At 39.8% G+C, this 22807-nt stretch overlaps 1 long non-coding RNA gene across 8 annotated transcripts in view; it reads right to left on the bottom strand.

Moving 5' to 3' along the window:
- Nucleotides 1-22807, bottom strand: part of LOC309376827 — a 396206-nt gene that overhangs the window by 185886 nt on the left and 187513 nt on the right. The window contains exon 3 of one of the 8 annotated variants that reach the window (XR_014171304.1): nt 14699-14766. The exons of the other annotated variants lie outside the window; for them this stretch is intronic. This is a non-coding gene — a long non-coding RNA (uncharacterized lncRNA). Of the gene's footprint in view, nt 1-14698; nt 14767-22807 lie in introns of those variants that run through there. 8 annotated transcript variants of the gene reach the window in all.

Genomic DNA, 22807 nt, shown 5'->3' with positions numbered 1-22807 from the left:
TGTGGCAAGAGTGCCGGAATGCAAATCAAAACTTAAATCCATCCCACATTAGTAAGGTATTTCTTATCTTGTGATTCAGACAGAGTATAAGGTACAGAACTCTGAAGAGATCCTTCCCTTCTGCTAGCAGAAACAGGGAGATAATGCAAGCCATTTTTCTGTAGAGAGGCCGTTCCATATGGTAGGTTCTGCCAACATAACTGCCCTTTTTCTTGGTGGTCTAGAGATACTCAGAGGCTGTGATGCCATGATTTAGGAATAACACCAATTGAAATCAGTAGGATTTACTTCAAAGTATATATGCATAAGACTGGGCTGCACATGTACACATGTGGAAATAAGACCAATAAACACAGTTGTCTAGCATCAGGCTGCAGGTGGGTTATGATTCAGTTATCCCCTAACATCATCTGAGATATAAGCTGTTTCATTCAAAAGCTTAAGCTACAATAAACCAGTTAGGGCATGATTTGGCCAAAGTTAAGCATGAGTTCAACTGATATCAATGGGAGAGTTAAAACATATGCTATGGTTGTAATCCTATAGCATTCACCTCATAGAGGCAGTAAACTCAAAGAGATTTCTGAGTAGTCATGTATAGGACTGCACAGTTAATCTTTTCCACTGAAATCAATGAGGCTTTTTAAAGCATTTTATTTTGGCTGGACTATTCTCCTTGTCTCTAAGGAGTCCCAATGCTCTCTGTCATTTTTCTGGCACAAGGGCTGGCTTAAGAACATGGGAAGCTGTCTTGCACTGAGTAAGACTGTAGGTCTTTCTAATTCAGTATTGTCTACACTGACTGGCAGCAGTTCTCCAGGATTGCAGACAGGGGTCTCTCCTAGCCCTACCTGGAGATGTTGGGGATTGGATCTGGGACATTTTGCATATAAAGCAGATGCCTTTCACCTCTTTTGAAATTTTGTATTAATAGCCTCTGGCGTCTAAGCACATGAGGAGACTTACTGATGTGATGATTCTGCCTCGCCAGGTTGGACAACAACAAAACATTCATACGGCTAAACAATGCAAAAGGCATCCACTGGGCAATGCCTTACTTTTCTTGTCCTTAATATCACTGCTAAACTTTCTGTAACCTCATGTTTTGGAGTGAAAATGAAATTAATTCTGGTTGGTCTTCTGAAATAATGTAAGCGGGTTGACCGTGATTACTGCAGCCTCTTGGTAGATGATTTTAACAAGGACCATATGGTCACCATATGACACTACTGCTTTCTCTACTCCACTTCCATAAACTGCAGATAGTTTTTGCAGAAAAACTCCCCCCCCCCACTAAATGTCTGTGGGGGTGGGAGGGGAAATTGACCTCTGTCACCTGAAAGTCTACATTTATATTTAAAAAACACTGCCTTCTCAAAATAAGCCAAGCTAGAATATATGGGAGGCCTTTGTTGATGCATGATATCAATTTAGCGAAGTGGCATAAGGAAGAAAAAAATCAAAGCAGTAGCATCTTGTGGTTGTTGTTGGTTCTTTTAGTTGGGTTTTTTTTTTGTTTTTTGTTTTTTGTTTTTTGCTTATATTAAACAAATATTGCAAGCACATATTGTTATATTAGACAAATACTGTAAGTTTTTGTTTGCTCATTTGTTTACTTGTTTACTTACATACAGAAAAGAAAAGAACAAGATAATAACCTAAGCAGCCAAACAATGAGTTGAACCAACTGCAATGAAACTGCATGTTTTGGCAGAATAGGCAGAATAGGCAGTTCTGTTCATAATAAAAGAGCACAAATCTGCTATGTGCAACACCTCCCTAATAGTTGTTACGAATCATAGGCAAATTGGGTTTGAAAAATTACTTTTGACCAAAGTGCTGGCTGGGAATCAACAGCAAGATTGAGTGGCTCCGTGATTCAGAATGGGAATCGATCTGGGGATAGGGACAACATTCCTGATGAAACCATAGGCTTGTTCACATTTTGCACTAAACATGGATACAAACCATCTCTACACATGTACAAGCATTCATGTAAAACAGTGTAACTTGTTGATTTCTACAGCTCAAACGACTGTATACAAAAGTTACACAGACTGTATGCTTGTTGAACATTAAATGTGAATAGCAGATCAACTACACAGCTCAACTACTGGTGTATACATGTACACAGATTGTACACATTGAATGTAATATGTGAACACATTATGACACAAGACTTTGGAAAATCCCCTGGAATGTTGCAGAAAAGCACAAGCCACCAGGCGCATGAGTGACTTCCTCTTTTCCATGTGCTTTCACAGTTTTGGCTTGGGGATCACACATTTCCATGGATGTAGAACTGAGAGGTGGTGTCAGAACATTTGCTGGCGAAGCAAACAATGTAGGTCATAGTGCTCTGGACACACACATGCCCTGTTGTATGTAGCTTGAACCCTCTAAGAGTGGAGAAAGTCAAATTTTCCAACACACACATACCCACTGCGCTCTCTCTCAAGAATCTCCCACGGAAACCTCAAAAAATTTGCCCTGAATCCCAAGACTGGAAGCAATCAAACTGTCACTTTTCTTTTCTTTTTTTCATTTTGCAAAGAGAGAGAGTGTGTGTCATAAATATTAATTTTGTTCTGTTAAGTGACTAACATATGAAAATTAATTCAAAGGCCACCAGAAGCAGCAGATTTGTTCTGCCTTACTTATAGCTCAAATTGTTCTGTTTCTATAAAATATGTTACCTACACCCCTATGCAACAAATGCAGTCGTTATGGACGCATGAAGCATAGTTGTTGTATGAATGCAAACTCACAGAATTAGTAGCAGAAGGAAGCATCCAGTGATGATCCTCCATTTGTGCAATGGAAATAGGCTTGTGCAATGGAACTTCTGCTTTCTTTTCTCCCGCCCCCCATGCCACCAAAATATGTTCTGCAGGGTTCCTGATGACAGGTTTGCTATGTGTCAACTTCACCACCACCACACACACTTTCTGTCCCAGTATGCTGCAGCAACTCAGCCAGATGGAGGTCAGGTAAGCACCACAACCCCACCATGCTGTCACTGATGTTTGGGGGTTTGCAAGAAGCTGCAGCAGGGAGAGGAGGAGGAAGAAGCCCAGTTGCTTGGTCGCACTACACTTGATGTTGCCTACAGACCTCAGAAATCTTAGGACTTATGCACTGATGCATATTGATGGCTTTCACCTGCATGATTGAATGCCCATCCACATTCAATGGCCACAGACTGAACTTTGGTGCCACCAGCATTCTATCTTTGAGATCCTGGTGTACCAGCATCCTTGGGGAGCACCTCTCATTCCAGGCACTCATTTGTCAAGATGGGCAAATGTTATATGGGGCTATTCTTGGAACTTGAGACAATGTTTCCTGTTTAGCTAGGCTTAACTTTGCAGGCTTTCATAAGACAATGTTTTATGCATAATCACTATTACTGGAGAGATAACAGAACAGTTTACAATGCAGAACTTACCAGAATTGGGGAGGATAAAGGAATGTAGCAGTGGGGGATATGAAATTTCTGAATTCAGTGACATCTAATGAGATCTGGATAAGCTGTGTTTTGTTTTATTGTGAAACTTTTATGACTGATGCTCATATATCATACTAGAATGGATGTCATAAATGTCCAGAAATAAAAATTTTAGTCATTTAACAGCAACCCATTTCTACTTCTCCCACTTTGACATTTCAGCAGCCACCATGTAGTATGGCCCATGCACAGCACACTTTACAAGTCACTTTGTACCATCACTCTGATTACTAAATTGTCATTCCCTACCACAAATAAAACCATTGGTGCTTCAAGAAGTATCATCATTTTCCATTTATGGGTAATAAGAAGGGGCAGATTTGTTGGGGTAAAACGGGGTTTGGGGGGATGCAGCCCTCTAGTCCTCTCTTGAGACTCTTCCCATTTCTTTGACTGGTGGGAATGTGTCCTTGAACTCTGACAACGACTCTCATTTGCTTGGATGGGGGATAGAGAGGGCTGTGGGAGTGTGTGTAGAAACTAACTCTGTCTACATTTCCCTCTGGCCTTGCCCATGCTTATCATGTGGCCAACAGAAAATTGTCCAGAAGCGAAGGTGGACTCATGCTGAAAAAGATTTCTTAATCTTGGAGTAAAAAAAGTGCCTTCAATGGGGAAAAGCAGAAGAGTTGGGGGCTCTTTTTAAAGAAATCTTTCCTACTTTTTGCTTCCGTAATAAATTCTATGTGGCATGGGATCTGACATCAGTGTCTCAGCAAGAGTCATATGGATAGCACAAGCCACATCTGCCATACCAGTAGACAGAAAGACATAGGCGCAAGTCCAAATTCAAGAGGTTCAAAGATTACAGGGATGAGATGCACTGAATGAGGACTTGTAAACCCTGAAAAAAAAATCCCTTGCAGAAGAGCAGCATATGATAAACAAGTGCTGATACAAGCCAAGAAGCTTTAGGGGAAGAGCCAATGGGAATTTAAAGGAATGTTACATCAGGCTTGAAATGTGGTCTGGTTTTCGAAAGGGATTTCTCTCCTACTGGGCAAGGCTAGGCTAAAACTATCTGTTGTCTGAGGGTAGGCAACAAATGACACTCCTCAGCCAAGTAACTTAGCAGGTCTCATTTATAGTAGGTTTCATTTTATTGGATGGGCTTTTTTATTGTTTTGCAAGTTGCCTTGTCTATTACAAGATCCTGATGATATGGTCGTTAAAATTACTACTACTACTACTCATAGCAGCAATTTGGATAATATTAATTATTTCTGTTCAATCTTTTTACATATGTCATGAAGCTGATTCCTTTTTTAAAAATTACTTTGAAAGCAGCATTCTATGATTTCATAGACGCGAGAACTAGAATCTAGCAATGTCTAAAAACTAGTCCTGATGGGTCCACAAACAGCTCCGAACTCACCAGCAATTATAGAATGCCACCAGACAGGCCTGATTGTGTGAACTGTTCACAGGCTGAAATCTGCATTTTCTCCTGTGTATTCCAAAATACGTTGTGCCCCTCTGAAAAGAAAATAATTGCTTTTGACATTATTTGACTGGTTTGATTTGAGCAGGCTGTAATTACACAGTACTGATCAGGTTTCCATAGGGGGTTCCAAATTCAGGAATGAATAGCACAAACATGAGGGTTAATCACAAACAGATACAAACCAGATTCTCCCACCCCAATTCTTAGTCCCTGCTTTTAGACAAATTCTTGCAGACTTTGGAACACACAGAACAGCAAATGTTGCAAGAATAACTGGTGCATAAACGTTTGGTGCAACTGGAAAAGAACTGCACTGTTTGTTGCTGATTTTGACATGCTTCTTGCCACAACAAGCTTCCAAACTGTGCTCCACAGGTGTGAGTTTCTAACTCACTTTGTGAAATTGGAGGTGGACAAGATTAGCACATCAAACCCATGGCCCTAAATTCATTTCTGAATAGCTTGAGTCCAAGGTATATTTGTCAAATTGTATTTCCATTTTTAAAAAATACCCAAAGTAGGTATCTGGATCTTGATGCTTGACTGAGAAAATATTTTCCAGCATCCTTAGATAACTGAAAAAGTAATGATGCTGGTTAGCATCTAGCACTGGAGTAAAGAACATTTTCAGTCCATAACCAATCAGCTGGTTAGAAGTTACAGCAAGCCCCCGTAAATGTCATTTGCAGGAATCTGTTTGGGTTCAATCCACTTCTTGCAAACTGAACATAAGCAAGAAGAAACTGATTTCCACAATTATAATATGGCAATACTTGATGAAACACTTTTATTCAGGTGGGCTCTTGTTAACTCTATCAGATGTGTTGCTTTTGCTCATAGATAAAGTTTAAGGCTATGCCTTATGCAGCACCTTCAAAAATCAGACTACATTATACCTGAGACCACAACTCATTCTGCTGTCACCATCTAGTAAAGGGCAATTAAATGTGCCAGAAAGTGTGAACCTAACTTTAAAACCTTCATGTAAATTATGAAATATGGCTTCTAGTATGAACTACACAATAGTGGATCTGCAGCCTGATCCAATGTAAATGTTCCTGCAAGTAACTGAGTTCAGTGGGGTTTTCTCCAGTGTAAGCAAGTATGCAATAGGTGCTATGTGAATCTGCCACATACAGGATTCCATGCCTTTCATATTAAGGTAACAAAAGCCAAAGAAATCCAAAACATTTCAGCTCTGACTCTCACTTAGAGCAGTTTATGTGATGAGTTTTTAGTGTAGAAAAATTACAGTCAAGCCAGGAGAATTTCCCTACAGCCATTTCCTCTTAAACTCCAGATTAACTTTGTTTTCATATTTTACAATCTCCCTGTCAAACCACAGGAAAACATCATTCCTTTTCCATTCCTGCATCCATATTTTTACCCCATATTTTTAGTTCTCTACAGGAAATCACATCTTTCTCAATTCCTAGTAATATCACTTTAAATGTTGAAGTTTCAGAGTTCATTGTGTAATTGGAAAGTAAGACAGGCAAAGCTGTAAAAAAAAAAAAGAGCTAACTCTGCTCAGATTTATTTTATGTTTGATTGACTGGGGAAATGACTTTCAGTTGACATCTGAGCCAACAAGTTAGCTGAAATAAAATTTTGCTTAATACCTTTGCATCAATAATCTAGGCACAGCACCATTGATTGAAAATGTCTGATCAATAGAGTATTACTGACTGCCTAACTGTAACTTTGCCAGACTTTTTTTGCTAATTCTGCTGATGACCTTTTTACCACTGCGTTTCAGGTTCACCATTTTTTTCTCTTTGAAATTCAATTTGCTCTTTTTGCTATTATTTAAGGAATTTACACATCCAATTGATTTCATTCTACCTGGTACAGTATGAGTGTCAGATATAAAAGACTGTGTTGGCCTGGTACAAAGCTTTTCTAATTCCCTAGGAGGTATATAAAAATAAATTATATAATTTCATAATAGTAAGAGAAAAACTATTTAGGTGCTACATATTCACAGAAATCATAGTACTAGAAAGACCTCATTTCGTCCAGTCTCTTTCTGCAATGTATTCACCCTCACCCAATAGATCAATTCATTTACCCAGGTTGGAGATGTGAAGGGTATGCCAAGTCAGATTATTGACCCATTTACTCTATGGGTAACCAGTGTGATGTCCTCCAGATGCTGGACTACAGCTTCCATCAGCCCCAGCCAGCATAGTCAACGGTCAAGGATAATGGAAGTTATAGTCCAACAATATTTTGAGGGCATTACACTGGCTACTCCAGATCTAGGAGCAGCTCTCTAGGGCCTCAAGAGCATTTTCTTAAACCTGATACATGAGCCCCTTTAATTGGAGATGTCAGGAATAGCACATGGATACCTCTTCAGACCTTCTTTAGGGATCTTGATGCTTCATGGAGTCACCACATCCACTCTAGGCATGCTAGTGATGTTATGTCACTACTCTAACCAGGAAGTTAGCACAGTGGCAAGGAAAGTGTGGTTTGATTGTTTAGAAAAGGAGAAAAGAAAACCAGGGGACAGAATGATGGATGATGTGGAAAAAGTGGTTGATAGATGTTGTCTCCCCTCTCCCATAACAACAGTACCTCTGGTGTGGGACACCAGAGACAGTAGGTGTTTTGGCTTGGTAGAGAATAATGTGTTTGTGATTCAAAGGCTGTGCTAGCAGCACACCATGCTTCTTCTGGCAGTTCATCAACCATTTTGCACAAGCCTGCAGGGAGTTTGGCCTTACTATCAGCCTGACGAAGACCAACATATTGGGTCAGGACATCCCCAGTGCTCCATGCATCAACATTGGTGACCACATGCTTGAGGGGATAGGCAATTTTGTCTGCCTGGGTTCCACCATAACCAACAACCTCTCCATTGACACTAAGACGGACAAGCATATTGGCAAGGCAGCTACAGCAATGCCTCACCTCTCCAAGAGGGTATGGAAAAATGTGATGCTTACTTCCTGGAGACAGGCAGTCAGGTCGTGCATCCATAGCAATGACTAAAGAGGAAATGACCTCTAGGAGGAGCACAGAGAGAAGAAACGCTATGGTACATCTGCAGCAACACAAACAGATGCCTTCGTCTGCCCCAGCTGCAACAAAACAGGACTCTCCCATATCAGTCTCTATAGCCACAGCAGTTTAACTTAATCCTCAATAGTGCACTCCTCCACTGTCACCCAAGACAGATGCATGCAAACTATTTCACGTTCATTGCTTGCAAAAATATGTATGCACCTGGCATAGATGATATACTTGATGAGAGGAAGAATGTTCTTTCAGCTAACCAGCCTCTATCCCCTATTCCTCTCTGCATTTTCCAGTTATTGGTATGATTTAAATATCTGCAGGGCTGAATGTATTCCACATAGTCTGTGGAATTGCCTGAGATTACATAAATCATAGCTGGAAATCAGTCCGATTATCGACAGTCTTTTATGGGGAGGTGAAGAAATACAGACATCACTGAAATGGACTTTAATAAATAAATTTATTACAAGATAATTGGGCATTTAATAGTTACATGAAAAAAACTCATCCATATTTCACAACCCCATGTCAAAGTATGTCTGACTAGAATATCTGAAGCTCTCAGGAGCATCCACATTAAAAGACTGAATAGAAATCATAAACTGTAAAATTAATGAAACCGTTATATATTAAGCCAGAAAGTGTGAAAAGCAACACAAAATTGGGACCCTTGGGAGAAATTGTGGCTAGTACATGATCTGTAAAAGATTGGCTATACATTTCTGAAGGTTTTCTTTTTTTAAAAGAAGTGATTATGTAAAATGGATATGCTACTTTTCCATTAAATAATCTGAGGTGATCGTTTAGATCTGAAATACTGTCCCTTTGCTAATTGAAATAACCGAACATCATCTGTGTCAATCAAAGGGCCTTGGGATGCTTCATGAATGGAAAAGCTGTAAAGTCTGTTGCAAATCCCTTTCACATCTTTATCAAGCTTTCATTGATTTCACCAGGCCTTGCTTCTAAGTCCATGGTTGCATGATATGCTACAGTGAATTTCGATGGAAATTTGGTGACTGCCAGTAGAGTTGACCATCACATAAGCAGGATTGGCCACTTTCACAAAAATGTGTCCAAAATGTGAGGGATCATGTAACTTTTTACAAAATACATCTGGAACTGAATGTTGATATTAATCACATTTTGGACATTCATACCCACCAGGAGCTGTGCATTCACAATTGGGGGTCCCATTCTGTGGAACTCTCTCCCAGCTGCTATCAGATAATAGAGAGTCCTCTCTATTAAAACTTTGGCACTTACCAAAGAGGTTTTTTAAAAAAAAATTCAGCAGGCATTTAAAGTCATTTCTGATTTTATAGTTCATTTTTAACTGATTCTATTTCTATTGTACTTGTTAAGCTTACTATATACTACTTAGAAATTATTGTAATTAAGTGATATATAAAGGGTCATAAAACACACATAGAGGAGAATCCATAAATGGAATATGGAATAGCCAATCAGAGGCCATAATGGCTGGGAATGTCCTCTAGGCTTCAGCATGGTCTGTGAGTTTGCTGACAAGTTCAAAGAGGATGGGATGTGCATTGCAGTTAAGCTGAATGAGAGGTGTGTATGGCTTTGTTTTTTTCATTTTTTTAAATAATTTTTAATATAGATTTTCTTAGGTTACAAAAGTATGTGCATTGTCTCTTTTAGGTTTTTAGCATGTCATATTGTAGTTTCATATCTCTGCCCACATTTGCTGTGCTGAAAGTTAGACCCCGTTCCTGTAACTGTTTGAGCCCACACTCAATGTGTGAATGCCTTTGTTTTTCTAGAAACACTACCATTTTTAAAAATTGGTGTCTATCAGCATGCTGGTGCCACATATTGAATTAAAGCTTCAATAAGTCATCCAGTCTAAGTCTACAATAGTTGATAAAGTGGCATTTTCATAGTGAATCAAGCTGCATTCATTAGGCAAAGCACTGGCTTCCTTAAAACATTTTAATAGAAAAATGAATCTAATAATTATGGGGAAAACACCATCAATTTTATATTTTGTGAGAAGGTGGCCAGAGACCTTTTTTGAATGGAATGAAATAAAGAATCATCTTTGATTTTAGGAATTATACCATCACTCTGATCCAGTTGTTTCTTCAGGAGCAGAAACGCACACACCTGTCTTGCAGTGGTTTCTTCATTCACCTTAATAGTAGAATAAACAATGAGCACACAGGGATGGGAACAGTGAAAATCACCTTCCATTAAAGTGAACATGGAAGCTCTGCCATGCACATGTATAGATTCATGGATTGAGGGCTATCCATCCTTTTTATTATTTCAGCAAGCTTTTTACTTTTTTGTGACCTCATGCTTCTACATTCTTTAATGGACTATGCTGGTGCTTTTAAATAGGTATGTTTTCTTGCTGCTGTTTTAGTATTTCATGCAGCTTTTAAATTTCATGTTTTTGATTGTATTGTTTTAAGCTTTTATAAGGTGCTTTGGATGTTTTCAAGAAAAAAGCAAAAGCAAAAAAAAAGCATACATTTGTGTGACAAAGGGCCATTCACAGCCAACTTTCAGTTGTGTTGGAGGGAGGCAGGTAAACTGCTTGACAGAGAACAACCCTCCACTTGAATGACCAGCCCTCTGTTTGAATTGCTGGCCTGTCGAAGTCTAATTTAAAGATCAAGGACTATATGAAGGAAGAGAAGGAGGAGCCTTGACATTACCCCCCGACACCTGAACAGCAGACTGAGCAGGGCACACAGGTCATCTGGTTCCTGTTATGAGGAGATGCATTGCATTTCCATTTAAATGATAGTAATTATTTCTAATTTGTTGTCTATATATAAATTATGCAAATATTATGTGAATCTTTGCCCACCTTTTCCTCCTTTGGGAGGATGCATTAAGTGGCTGTTCTAAGTTGGTTTCAGCAGGGCTCTACTGGGTACAGTAATCAATGACTCCAACTCTGTTCGGTATTCATGGGCAAGATGGGCAATGTTTGGTGAGAAGCTGGTTCATTCTTAAAGGCAGTGAGACTCTAGTACTCAGCAATGGGTAGGAATTGCAGAGCTTTCCAAACACAAGATAAATCTAGAGTGTGCCCAGTCTTAAAAATGCATATAATTGTTGGCTATATCCTACAGTAATGTCAATGACATGATCTCTATTGTACTACACAAGCGTAATTGATGGCTATAATTAACATCGGGTCACACTTGCCTATCTTGTATTCAAAGAGTTGTCTTTAGAGTATCATTTTATTGGCAATGTGTTTGTGCCAAAAATATGCATCTCAGATATATGGCCATGGAGTCATGCTGGTGAGTTTGTAATCTACAAATGCCCTTCAGACAGATTCCTCTCTCTGAGGTGACCCACACTTACCCTGATCTGTCTATCTACAAACACAGGGGGCCCAGAGACTTTCTGCCTGTTATCCCCACTAAATAGCAGGAAGCATATAAAGGGGTGTGAGGTAATATTCTCCTTAACAGTGGGGTGGGAGGGTTAGGGTTATGAGAGTAGCAGTGTATGCAGAACCTGTTGCTGTGTGTGAACATCTTGGGATTAATTCTTTGATCCTTTCACATGTACAAGTTGGCCTGTTAGACACAAGAGATGCTGCACCCCTCTCTTTACACCAATTTGTTTAAATAGTAATTTGACTGAAAGCTATACAAATTGACATTTGTGTTGAGGATGTGTTTTCTCTCCTTCTTGTTCCCCCCCCCCTTTTTTTTTGATGAGCAAAAGATCAGATCAGTTCTCCTTTAGGCTCTTGCAATTAACATTTCCCAAATTGGGTGCGATGAAGTGCACCACTTTTTGATTATCATGTAGCTTTGAAAGGATGGTTGGTTCTTCAAGAAAAGATTTTGCCAACCTGGTGCTCACCCACCCCCCAGATGTTTAATGAATTAGGAAGGGAACAGGGATAGAGAGGAGGAAAACCCTGCTATCTGGGTTCTAGCAACTTGAGATTTCAACCTGTCTCGAATTTCCCTCAGTGTTTTTATTTGTTTTGGTTTTTAAAATATCATTTTGAAGCTTCAGATTGGGGAGAGATGCTGACACCATGGAAATAAGGTGAGCAAGTTGTTTGTGTCTATGTGCAGCTGTTACCAGCCTCCAACCCACACCCAACCCTTTTGCTTTATCTCCCAAAGGTTTGTAGGCAAAAAAAAATGATGCAGCCTGAACATTGCCCGAATGTTCAGTGCCAAGTCAGTGCAGAGTTTAGAGTGAAGAGCCGAGGTCAGTACACATGAAAGAGGCCATTTTAATTTTATTTTCTCTGTGGCAGGCTCTAGGCACAAAACAATTTATCTGTAATTGCGTTTTGCCATGAGGATTTGGGGGATTTTCTTAACACCACAAAATTGGCTCCAGGACAGCAGTGCAGGATAGATGCTCCCAGATCCAAATTGCCATGTGGGATAACTATGGGACTGAAACAACATTAAACAGTGTGTGGTAGATACAGAACGACAGGTAGACCTAGCCAGGTCCCCAAAAACTTTAATTAGCAGAACTAGAAGATACTTGACTTCCCAAATGCCATACATAGCTAATCTCAAAATACCAAAACAATGAAGGGCTTTCCCTTTGGCCCGTTGTCAGGCCCCCCCCCCTTCAGCAATTCAGGAAGGCCGTTATAGGAAGATACCTTAAGAGGAGAGGAAATGGACATGTGGCTCTGGGCAGCAGGAAACAACAGAGCATGCCCTTCTTCATTGCCAGTATTATATAGGCATTTGAACTAGGTTTATCCAAACCATCTTATATAAGTTTCCTGAGCGTTCAGAACAACACAACATCTCCCTATTACTACAGGACGAGAGCCCAGAAGTCACATATTCAGTCACCAGATTTTACACTGCCATGATAGATATTCGACGAAGAATGGTCTATGCTACAATTCAATCCTAAACTGAAGGCCCATATTGTTAGATCCACACTTCTGAAGCCCTCCCCATATAGCTGTGTTAACCGATCTTTTAATTTTTCTCATAAATTTTTACTCACCCATTATCTATGCTTAATTAAGTATTCATAGGTATATGTTTAAATCTACGTTTGGTTCTTGCTCCTATTTATTTAATAATTATTCACTTAGATTCATACTGTTATGCTATTTATTTAGATGTTTTGCTTATGCTGGTCTATGGCCATAATAAAGTACTTGACTTGACTGTGGGATTGGTGAGGATATGGTTTCTACAGCAAGACCACCAGCAAACCAATGAGCTTCTCTGGCAAACAGCTACTCTGCAAGTTGGTCAACATATTATTTATCTGTTTATTTCCTATATGAATTATTTCCCATGAAGCATCATGAAGTGATTTTTTTTTTAAAAAAAACTTACATAAAAACAGTTACATATATAACAGCAATTAAAACAACTGCATGTATAAAAACAATTACCTCTGTGTGTCAACAGCTCATACACATAAACTATTTACGCCTTTTTACTTATTTACACATATTCGACAAAAGAAGCCTCACCCCCTCCTAGTAACTAAGCTACTTAAATCCAATGGAGACTCCACTTGAGCTACAAAACTCCATTTAGAAGGTTTATTGAAAGAGGAATGTCTTTAGCAGGTGTCACACAAACAATAGAGAAGGCGCCTTTCTGATACATAATGGGAGGGTGTTCCAAAGGGAGGGAGTGCCATCACACAAAGGCCCAATTCCAACATCATGCAGAATGAACCATCTGATAGGATGACATTTGCAGGATCCCCTCTCCTGCAGAACCCAGACCCTGCAATCATCACCTGAGGCCCTTCATGTGCCTCCTCCAGGAGAAGTCCAGAGGACAGCAACACAAGAATGGGCCTTTTCTGTAGTGGCTCCATGCTTGTGGGATGCTCTCCCCAGAAAGGCTCACCTGCCGCCTTTTTCATATATCTTTAGGCAAGCACATTCCTCTTATTGCAGGCCTTTGGCTAATTTAAAAATATATGGTCCATCAAACTGCAGGGGGGGATATTTTTTGTGTTGGTTATTATGTTATGTATCTTTGTGTTTTTATATTGTAAACTGCCCTGTGATCCATGGATGAAGGGCAGTATTGAAACCACAACAGCAACAACAACAGCAGCAGCAGCAACAACAACAACAATGTGGTGCGATCATTATTTATCATTGATATTTTATCGTTCTTATCATTGCTTTAGTCATGCTTTTGGCAGAACTGGCTAGTTTTACTGTGAATTTTGTATTTTAACATGTTCTGTATGAAAAATGTTTTTCTATTGTTTTGAACAGCCATGGTATTACCAGTGAAGGGCAGTAGAGAAATGGTTTTAGTAAATAAATATTGACTACTTTGACAGGCAGCATCTCTCCAGGGCCCCAGGCAGAGAAAGGCCTTTCTTCTCACCTGATCTGTGAGATGGTACGGATTGAACCTGGGACCTTCTGCACACAAGGCATGGGCTATACCACTGAGCTCATTTGCCCTTAAACTGCTTTTCTGTATGTATATATTTTGATTAACCACAAATGGACTCAGTTTAGCTACTGGTTTTTCTTTCCTTCATTGCACAGCTGGTGTTGCAATCTGAATGACTGTATTATTTTTCTATTCCTCTATTAGTCCTTAAAATGTACAGAAACTGCTTATATTTGGTGTCTCTTCTTTCTTCATTCTTGTTTTAAATGTAGTAGACCTTTCTTTGGCTTTGCAAAGTTCCATCCAAGAAAAACTTTCAAATGATGCCTCTGACTAGTCCTTTATTGAGAACTCCAGAACTCTGCTGTGGATGGACAGCTAATTCTGTCTCTCTTTGTGTCGCTCTCCTCGAAGTGACCCTACACAGTCCACATCATGATTATTGAGCACTAATTTCTTAAAGCTGGAATAATTGAGAAAATGTCAGAAAGATACCAACAAAAAAACAAAAAAAAATCTATTTGGAAAGGACACACAACATGTTCGTTTTTGTTTGATAGAATTGTCATAACAAATGAGGAAATATTCAAGGATTTTCAATTCTTAGTAATTTTCTGCTACCTTAAGATGACGTGATGATGTTGGCAAAATCACACTCTACATTTTTGTCTTTTGTTTTACTATAGCTTTATACATTGTAATATCACCGAGACTGGGATTGCTGCGAGCCACTGAAAATAGTTGCAATAAAGATGGCACTCCATACAATCTTGGCATTATAAAATACAAAATGAAAAATAGCCCAAGTATCAAGTATAGAATCCCCTATAGAAGAGCCAGCAAAAATAAAAGTTTCCTGACTTGCTTTCTTTTCCATTTTTGTTTTATGATAAATGAAAGTGATTGGACCTGCTCTAACACACAGTTACACTAGGCTACAATAACATTAAATGCAAGTACTAATAAATCTTCTATCTTGTGATTCCTTTTACCCTTTCCTTCCCCCTTCTCCCCACTGTAAATGATACGGTTGTTTCACCCGTATGCAACAACATGAACTAAGCTGGTAGGATTATATCAGTCCTCCCCACTGCCTATGGCAATCTTTTTGCTATCCCATTCAAAATTCAATTTAGTAAATACATTTCTTCCTTGAACACTATCATCAGTAGTGGCACTACCACTCACCCCATGGGCTTCCTAGAGGAGGTTAGGGATGCTGAGCAGCACCTCGGAAATGGAATGTGCTGCTTTACGAGGCATGTCTAATAGGGAGGGTATTTGGGGCCTCGGCAATGCCATGCGGAGGGGAGAGACTGGCACAACCGTTTGGTAATCTGTACCTGCCAACTCTGTTATTGTCAAGCACATGTTTGGGGCTAGAAGATCAAAGCCCCTGTTGGTAATAAATCTGAGCCTTGCTCCTTTACTGACTTCATTCTCATGCAGATTATTTTTTAAAAAACAGACTCTTGAACTATTAGTGATAGTGCCCCCCCCAAAAAAAATGCCCTTTGGTTTTGTATTGTCTGTATTACATAAATGTATTATATGGTATTTGGGAATGGGGTTGTTTCATTTGTTTTGCTGTACTATTGATTTTTTAGAAGTAACCCACCCTGGGATCTTACGATGAAGGGTGGATGACTATTACTGTAAATAATAGTGTTGGGGTGGTATATATACATGCATGTACATGTGTGTGTGTGTGTGAATAGGTAGACATATTGAATTTTCATTCCTTAACATTGTCAGAATTTTCTGTCTACAGTATGTATACACTTTGATTTCCCCTCGCCTACCACATTCTAGTTTGGCAAAAATATGTTTTGTTTTGTTTTGTTTTTGTTTTGTTTTGTTTTAAGGATCTTCCCCCTCCCCTGACAAACAATAGAGAAAATGATTGTCCATTTTCTGTATACTTTATTGCTTTCACAAAGCAAACATAACAAACAGATACAGAACTCCCACCCAAAGAGCTGTTGGACAGAGGTAGGAGAGTGATCAATTGCTGGGATCCGGCCACCATAATAATGAGGAAGGAGGAGGGTGCACAGTGGCCGTTAACCCAAGATAATGATCGAGTGGTAGTATAGTAAACACACTCTGCATTCGTCCAGGAAATGTCATGTACACTGTATAATATAAAGGGAAGTGATCGAGCGTATAGATATACAAATACTGCCAGTGCCACCCAGCCTGGATGTGGCATAAAAGGAGCCTGATTAAGTAGTCTATGATAAACACATCATTGTAGTCTGGAAAGTATTAATATTTTTAGAGTCATTTAATTCACCACCACACTGAGTTCTTCTGTAACATTCCAATGTAGCATTTTTAAGGCTATGGGCATTCAATTCTTTTTCTTGTATCACAAGGTTGAGAGTGTCTTTGAAGGTCACATAGTACAGTCAGCTGCTCAGAAGTAGGATCTTCGATACAGCAAGGAAACACAATTGCAAGGCTGAAGTCTTAAGCACAATGTCCAGCCCCTGTTGCAGGAAACACCAACTCCCACACAACACAAAGGAGAGCAAATATAGGCAACCAAATTCTGGAACCAGCCAACACCACACTGCTGTTGCAGAATTTTGGCAGTCCATTAAAATGGTCCACCCATGGCAGAAACAAAACTAATAGCTCATTTATGGTCACTTTGGACAGTTTGTTTGCCTGTTTGTATTTAAATCCCATCTTTTCCTCCAAGGTCCTATGATCCCTACCAACCATTCTGTAAGCAATGACACACCCTTTTTAACTCACACCTCCTCTTTATGTTTGGAGTGTGATTGGAAAGGTTCAGATTAGTGTAGGTTGCAGGTTTTGGAAGGTCCTAGGTAATGACACTGACTATGGGACCCACTCCCTCAGTAAGTCTACCTCCTCACTGCCATAATCACCTAAAGCTGCTGCACATCTTCCTCATTGTTACTTTCCACTACGCTGGCTGCCAAAGAAAAAAGCCAATGAGCAAGCAGGCAGTAGCATCTACTTCTCCTCATTCTCACCATCGTTGTTGGCTAGAGTGACTAGTGGGTGAGCAAGCAAGCAGGCTGTCGTAGTGAAGGGGTAAAACAATTCTAGGGAGCTCTTTCAATGCACTCTATCTTAGATATCCAACCATGCTAATCCTTGATGTTTGCCCTGGCTCAGAAGCAGGTTGTGAGACATGTCAAAAATAAGAGCTTTCATATACAAGGCTGAGCCTCCATATGAAGCTTGGCCTTCTTACAATAATGCATTGGTTATCTGTTCCAAAATTGTGTTAACAAAAACCTGATTGTCACATCTGTTGCTACAAATGGTCAATGAAATAAAATATGTGAATATGGAAGGAGTAGGAGAAAGGCAAATGGCTGTTCCTTTTTTCTTCTCTGGAACAGAAAACATATTCTAAAGCTGAACTTGGCTTGGAGGAAATATAGCCTCTGAAAGGGAGCACTGTTTTGTCCTACAATACAAAACCTATTAAATACTTGGTGTGATGTGGTAAGATTTTGTCTGTCGCCTTTTCTATCCAAACACATGGGAAACAAGCTTAACAAAGTAAAGGGAAATGTGGGGTGGGGACTTTCAAAGCAAATGGATATTAATATTTTCCTATCAATACATAAAAGTGCACTCTTTTTTATGACTGCCGAAGATTCTGCGGTACTTAGGATTTTGAAAACCCTTTCAAAACTAAGGTCTCTTTGAAGTCAGAAGGTTTATAGTAATTAATGACATAATAAAAAAACGGAGTCAGGGTGATCTATGTCTCCTTGCTTCATGTTCCAAAATGTCTGTTGGCAAAGCCCGTATAACTATGCACTTTGTAAAGTTGCTGCAAGACCCCATTTTGAAAAGGAGAATGCCGGTAACCAAGCCCACTTGAACAACACTACAATCACATGCCAGTGGGCAATGTAAATGAAATAGTTGCTTTGATAGCAACATGAATTTCACTTGCAATCTTCTAAGAGATGGTAATAAACAAAGGATAAAGAAAATGTTATTGAAATACTTAACTGGTGCTCTTACACACATGGACTTTAAAGGATTCCATGGGAGATTCTAAACTCTATATACATTTTTATGAAAATTTAAATGAATATCTGCCTAATCTCAAGTGCATTTGATTTCTAAAAGGACAATTTTGATGTTCCGTGTTGAATTATTAAGTAAAAATATTCAGTTATCAGATAGTTAATTAAGTGGAACTGACTGTATTCATTAAAATATTTGTTCCAAACAAATGTATTTAACATTCAGATATTATGCAGAATAGGTGACAATTGCATATCTCCATGGAGATCAATAATGGTATTCAGATCATTGTGTAAAGAGTCTGCAAGTTTAATGCAGAGAGAATGTCATTATTATTTCTCTCTTAATGATGGTCATTATGCGCAAACACTGATTGAATTCCATTTGTTACCTGCATTTGAGCTGAGAGGAATAATTACAATTTAAGTGTCTCCATTAAAATTCATAAAAGAATATGAATGCAAAAATTATACTTGAATCTGACAAAATATACTTTGAGGATATAAATTGTGTTTTCTGATAGGCCTCTTAAAAGTATTAAAAATAGCTTCATTTTAATAGGACAGCATATAAAGATCATGCATTATCACCTTTATGTTAATTCTCGCAATACATGACTAATACTAAAAAAAAGTAAAGAAATTAACTTTGAAAAGTAGAAATTAACAAAACAATAGGCTGCTTGACTTCATGCATTTGGACTGAGGTTATAGTGTCCAAGTCTCACAGTACCCAACTCACTAGTTAATAGCTAGGTAACTAGTCTTTTTGGGAGCACTGTAAGAATTAATCCAGCCATCCTTTCTGTGGTCTGTTACATTCGGGGATTCTTTTTTACATCAGTTAAATAGAATATCATTAGTGGAGCCATTTAAAATCCCCCCACCCCAACATACACATACGCTCTCTCTCTCGCTCTCTCTCTCTCTCTCTCTCTCTCTCTCACACACACACACACACATAGAGTGTGCTTTTCTCTGTTGCACCAGCTGCTTCCTGCCCAGCAAGCGCCATTGAAATACTTCTTATTAAGACTGAAGGCCCTGATTCTAAAGGCAGGTAACCAGCCTCTTGTGACTTCAGCTCCTCTTGGCATCCCACCGAGATGCTCAACACTTCACAGGACTGGGCCCTTAAGCCCTAATTAATAACTGTAGCTGTATTCCTGAGGGTCTGCTTAATGACCTATCTCCTGCTACAACAAAGGGAGATCTCTAGGCTTGCAGTCCTCCGCATCCCCGAGTTGGGGGAGCTGGGCCTTCCTTCAGAAGGGCAAAACAATACAGAGCTCTTCTCCAGCCTTGTTTGCCAGACTACAGATGTACTTGTCATTTGGGGGAATAGCTTGGGACCGTTTCATTTGCTTTGAGCCGAAGATGATTTATTGCATTCAGGAGCACATTTGGTGTGTGTGTGTTTTTCTCTACTTCTGCTACTGTATTTTCTAGGGTGGTGTGCTCTGTTTGGCTACATAATGGGGGTGCTGGGCTTTTCAGAAAGACAAGTGTGCCATTTCAGTAAGGATCAGGTGACTTTTTGTGAATGGCTTTGTTCTGGGGGTGGTCCCTACCAAACTGATTCTTAAAAAAAGACATTTTGCTGCTGAAGACAAAGGGCAAGATGGCACACGCACCCAACACACAAACACACTCGTTTCATGTACAGAAGCAGACACTGGGCCAGCAGTAGAATCTTACATCAACACTGTCAACATCCTACACTGTACCCAAGGACAGCAGCCCATCATAGTAGTATTTGAAAGGCCTGTGGCACATGCACTGCTATACCCAACAAAAGGCATTACCTGGGGGGCTCAGAAGGAATTATGGGGGCTGCCTCTGCTGCTTTGGTTACTAATGCCCATTGGGAGAGGTTGGGTGGAAAGTAGAGAGGCCAACAGAAGGAAAGTAGAGAGGCCAATGGCAGGCACAGCCAACCAATTCTAGTTTTGTCCCCATCCTCCTCACTGCTGAGTACTTCAGTGGTTTGAGAAGGAGGAGGAAGCTGCTAGGCTGGTAGGTGGGGTTCTAACTCATGTGGGTTCTAACTCATGTGACAAGCATATGGCACTCCTCTGCAGAGGTTTAGCTTCCAATGCATGGAAGACAATGAACTTGGCAATGGTGATCCAAGCGTGGGAGTGGAGCCAAGACTGCACCCACATGCCCTCAATCTCACAGCTGCAATCCTGTGATTCATCTGGGAATGAGTCCTATGAATCCAGTGAAGGCTTAATTCCGAGTAGGAATACCTAGTATTCTGTTCTTAAATGTATCAAAATTAGGAAGATACAGGCAAAGCATCATAGAAAGACCTTTTAGGTTTTTGAATTTCGCATTGTTGCAAGACAGAGCAATAACCCAGGAGTTTACAGGACTCAAACTCTCCACTTTCTTCCTTTTTTAAATAATCTTTTTGAAAAGGTCTCCAGGCTGAAGCACACAACAATTACAATTTATTATTACAGTGATATTTTTTAATATAATGACAGTAGAAGCCTGTTAATTGGGTTATCAGTGGACAGTCTGTCATGCTGATTAAGTGGCTGCTCCAATTAAGAGAAGAGAGCATTTTTTATTTTAAAAAAGACTAAAAAAAAAACCTCTTAAAATGACACTAAAATATCCTACCAAACAAAGAGACACCAAATAATCACAGTATTGCATTTTTACTTGATCTTCTTCTCCTTGCTAATTTCTATTGGTTAACTTTTATACGTATTAAAATGAAAAGGATGCTGCTGGGTGTTATTTTGGTGTGTGTGTTTTACCAGTCTAACAGCTGGTTAAACACTGCTTAAGTTCCTGTCATGAGGCGAACACTTGCCTATCAAACAAAATGTGGTGGTTTTTCTTGAGGATCACTCTCCATGAGCCAGCCCTGCTGACATGGCTGCCCAGCCTCAGTCAATACATGCCAGGGTTTGTTTGTTTATTTGTTTGTTTGTTTGTTTGGAGGAAGGCATGATATCTTTGCCCGACACTGGAATTGCAGATATTTCCTTCCCATATAACCTATATTCTAGGCTTAATGGTAATCTTTGGCTTGTACCTTCCATTCATTTCTTTAAAATAAAGCAATAAATCAATCCAGAATATGGATCTAGAGATCTCAGCTGCCATACAACTTTGAAGATAGGAACTAAAACAGGTCGTTCAGAATGCCTAGTCTGTATTTATTTTATTGTTTATTAAATTTATATCCCAACCTTGGGATGAAGGAATTGAGGGGATCCTCATCAAATCTGCAGATGACACCAAACTGGGACAGATAGCTAATGCCGCAGAATCAATATCCAGTATAACTGTAACAGATTGGAGAATTTGGCCCAAACTAACAAATGAATTTCAGTAGAGACAAATGTAAGGCTCTTAGGCAGGAAAAACCAGCTGCACAACTATAAGATGGGGTTAAGATGGCTTCCCAGTAGTACATGTGAAAGGGAACTAGGGGTCCTAGTAGACCACAAGCTTAACATGAGTCAACAGTGTGACACAGCAGCAAAAAAAAGTGAATATTATTCTAAGCTGCATCAACCAAAGTATAGTGTCCAGATCAAGGGAAATAATAGTACTACTCTATTCTGCCTTGGTCAGACCACACCTGGAGTACTGTGCCCCATTCGTGGCACCACAGCTCAAGAAGAATATTGTCAAGCTGGAACATGTGCAGAGGAGGGTGACCAAGATGGTCAAGGGTCTGGAAACCAAGCCTCATGAGAAACGGTTGAGTGAGCTAGGTATGTTTAGCCTGGTAAAGAGGAGACTGAGAGGAGATAGATAGCTATCTTCAAACATCTAAAGGGCTTTCTCATGGAAGATGATAGGATGGTAGGACCTGAACTAATTGATTTAAGTTACAAGAAAGGAGATTCTGACTAAACATCAGGAAGAGCTCTTCAACAGTGGAGCAGACACCCTTGCAAAGTGGTGGACTCTTCTTCCTTGGAGGTTTCTTTTAGCAGAGATGGATGGCCATCTGTCATAGATGCTTTAGTTGAGATTCCTGCATTGCAGGTAGTTGGACCTTGGAGTCCCTTCCAACTCAGCAATTCAACTCAGCAATCCAAAAGGATGTTAAGCAAGAATGGTTGTCCAGCTCAGTTTGAGGTAGGCCTGGGTCTAAATGGGGGAGAAAACAGTTCCTGCAATTTGCTCAGAGTCTGCATCAGCTCCCGGCATCTTTGGACAGCTGCCAGGGCTTTAGCACTCCGCCAGGGCCTACCCCCAAAACTAGCACATGTCCTATCCCCCGTTTTAAACATTTCTTTGGGCCCAGAGATTAGAGCATCCCAAGGCATTTGGGTCTAGTTTCTTCCACTTTAATATCTCTACATAATGTTGATCTGGGGCATTGTGAGAAATTTAAATGGTAGCTAGACCTAGCAAGCTAGCACTGGTCAGAATACTGCTGCTGCCTGCCATGGTTAGGTAT

Source organism: Podarcis melisellensis (assembly GCF_964234715.1).
Source record: "Podarcis melisellensis genome assembly, chromosome: 1".
Lineage (NCBI taxonomy): Eukaryota > Metazoa > Chordata > Lepidosauria > Squamata > Lacertidae > Podarcis > Podarcis melisellensis.
This window is presented reverse-complemented; position numbering and strand designations above follow the sequence as displayed.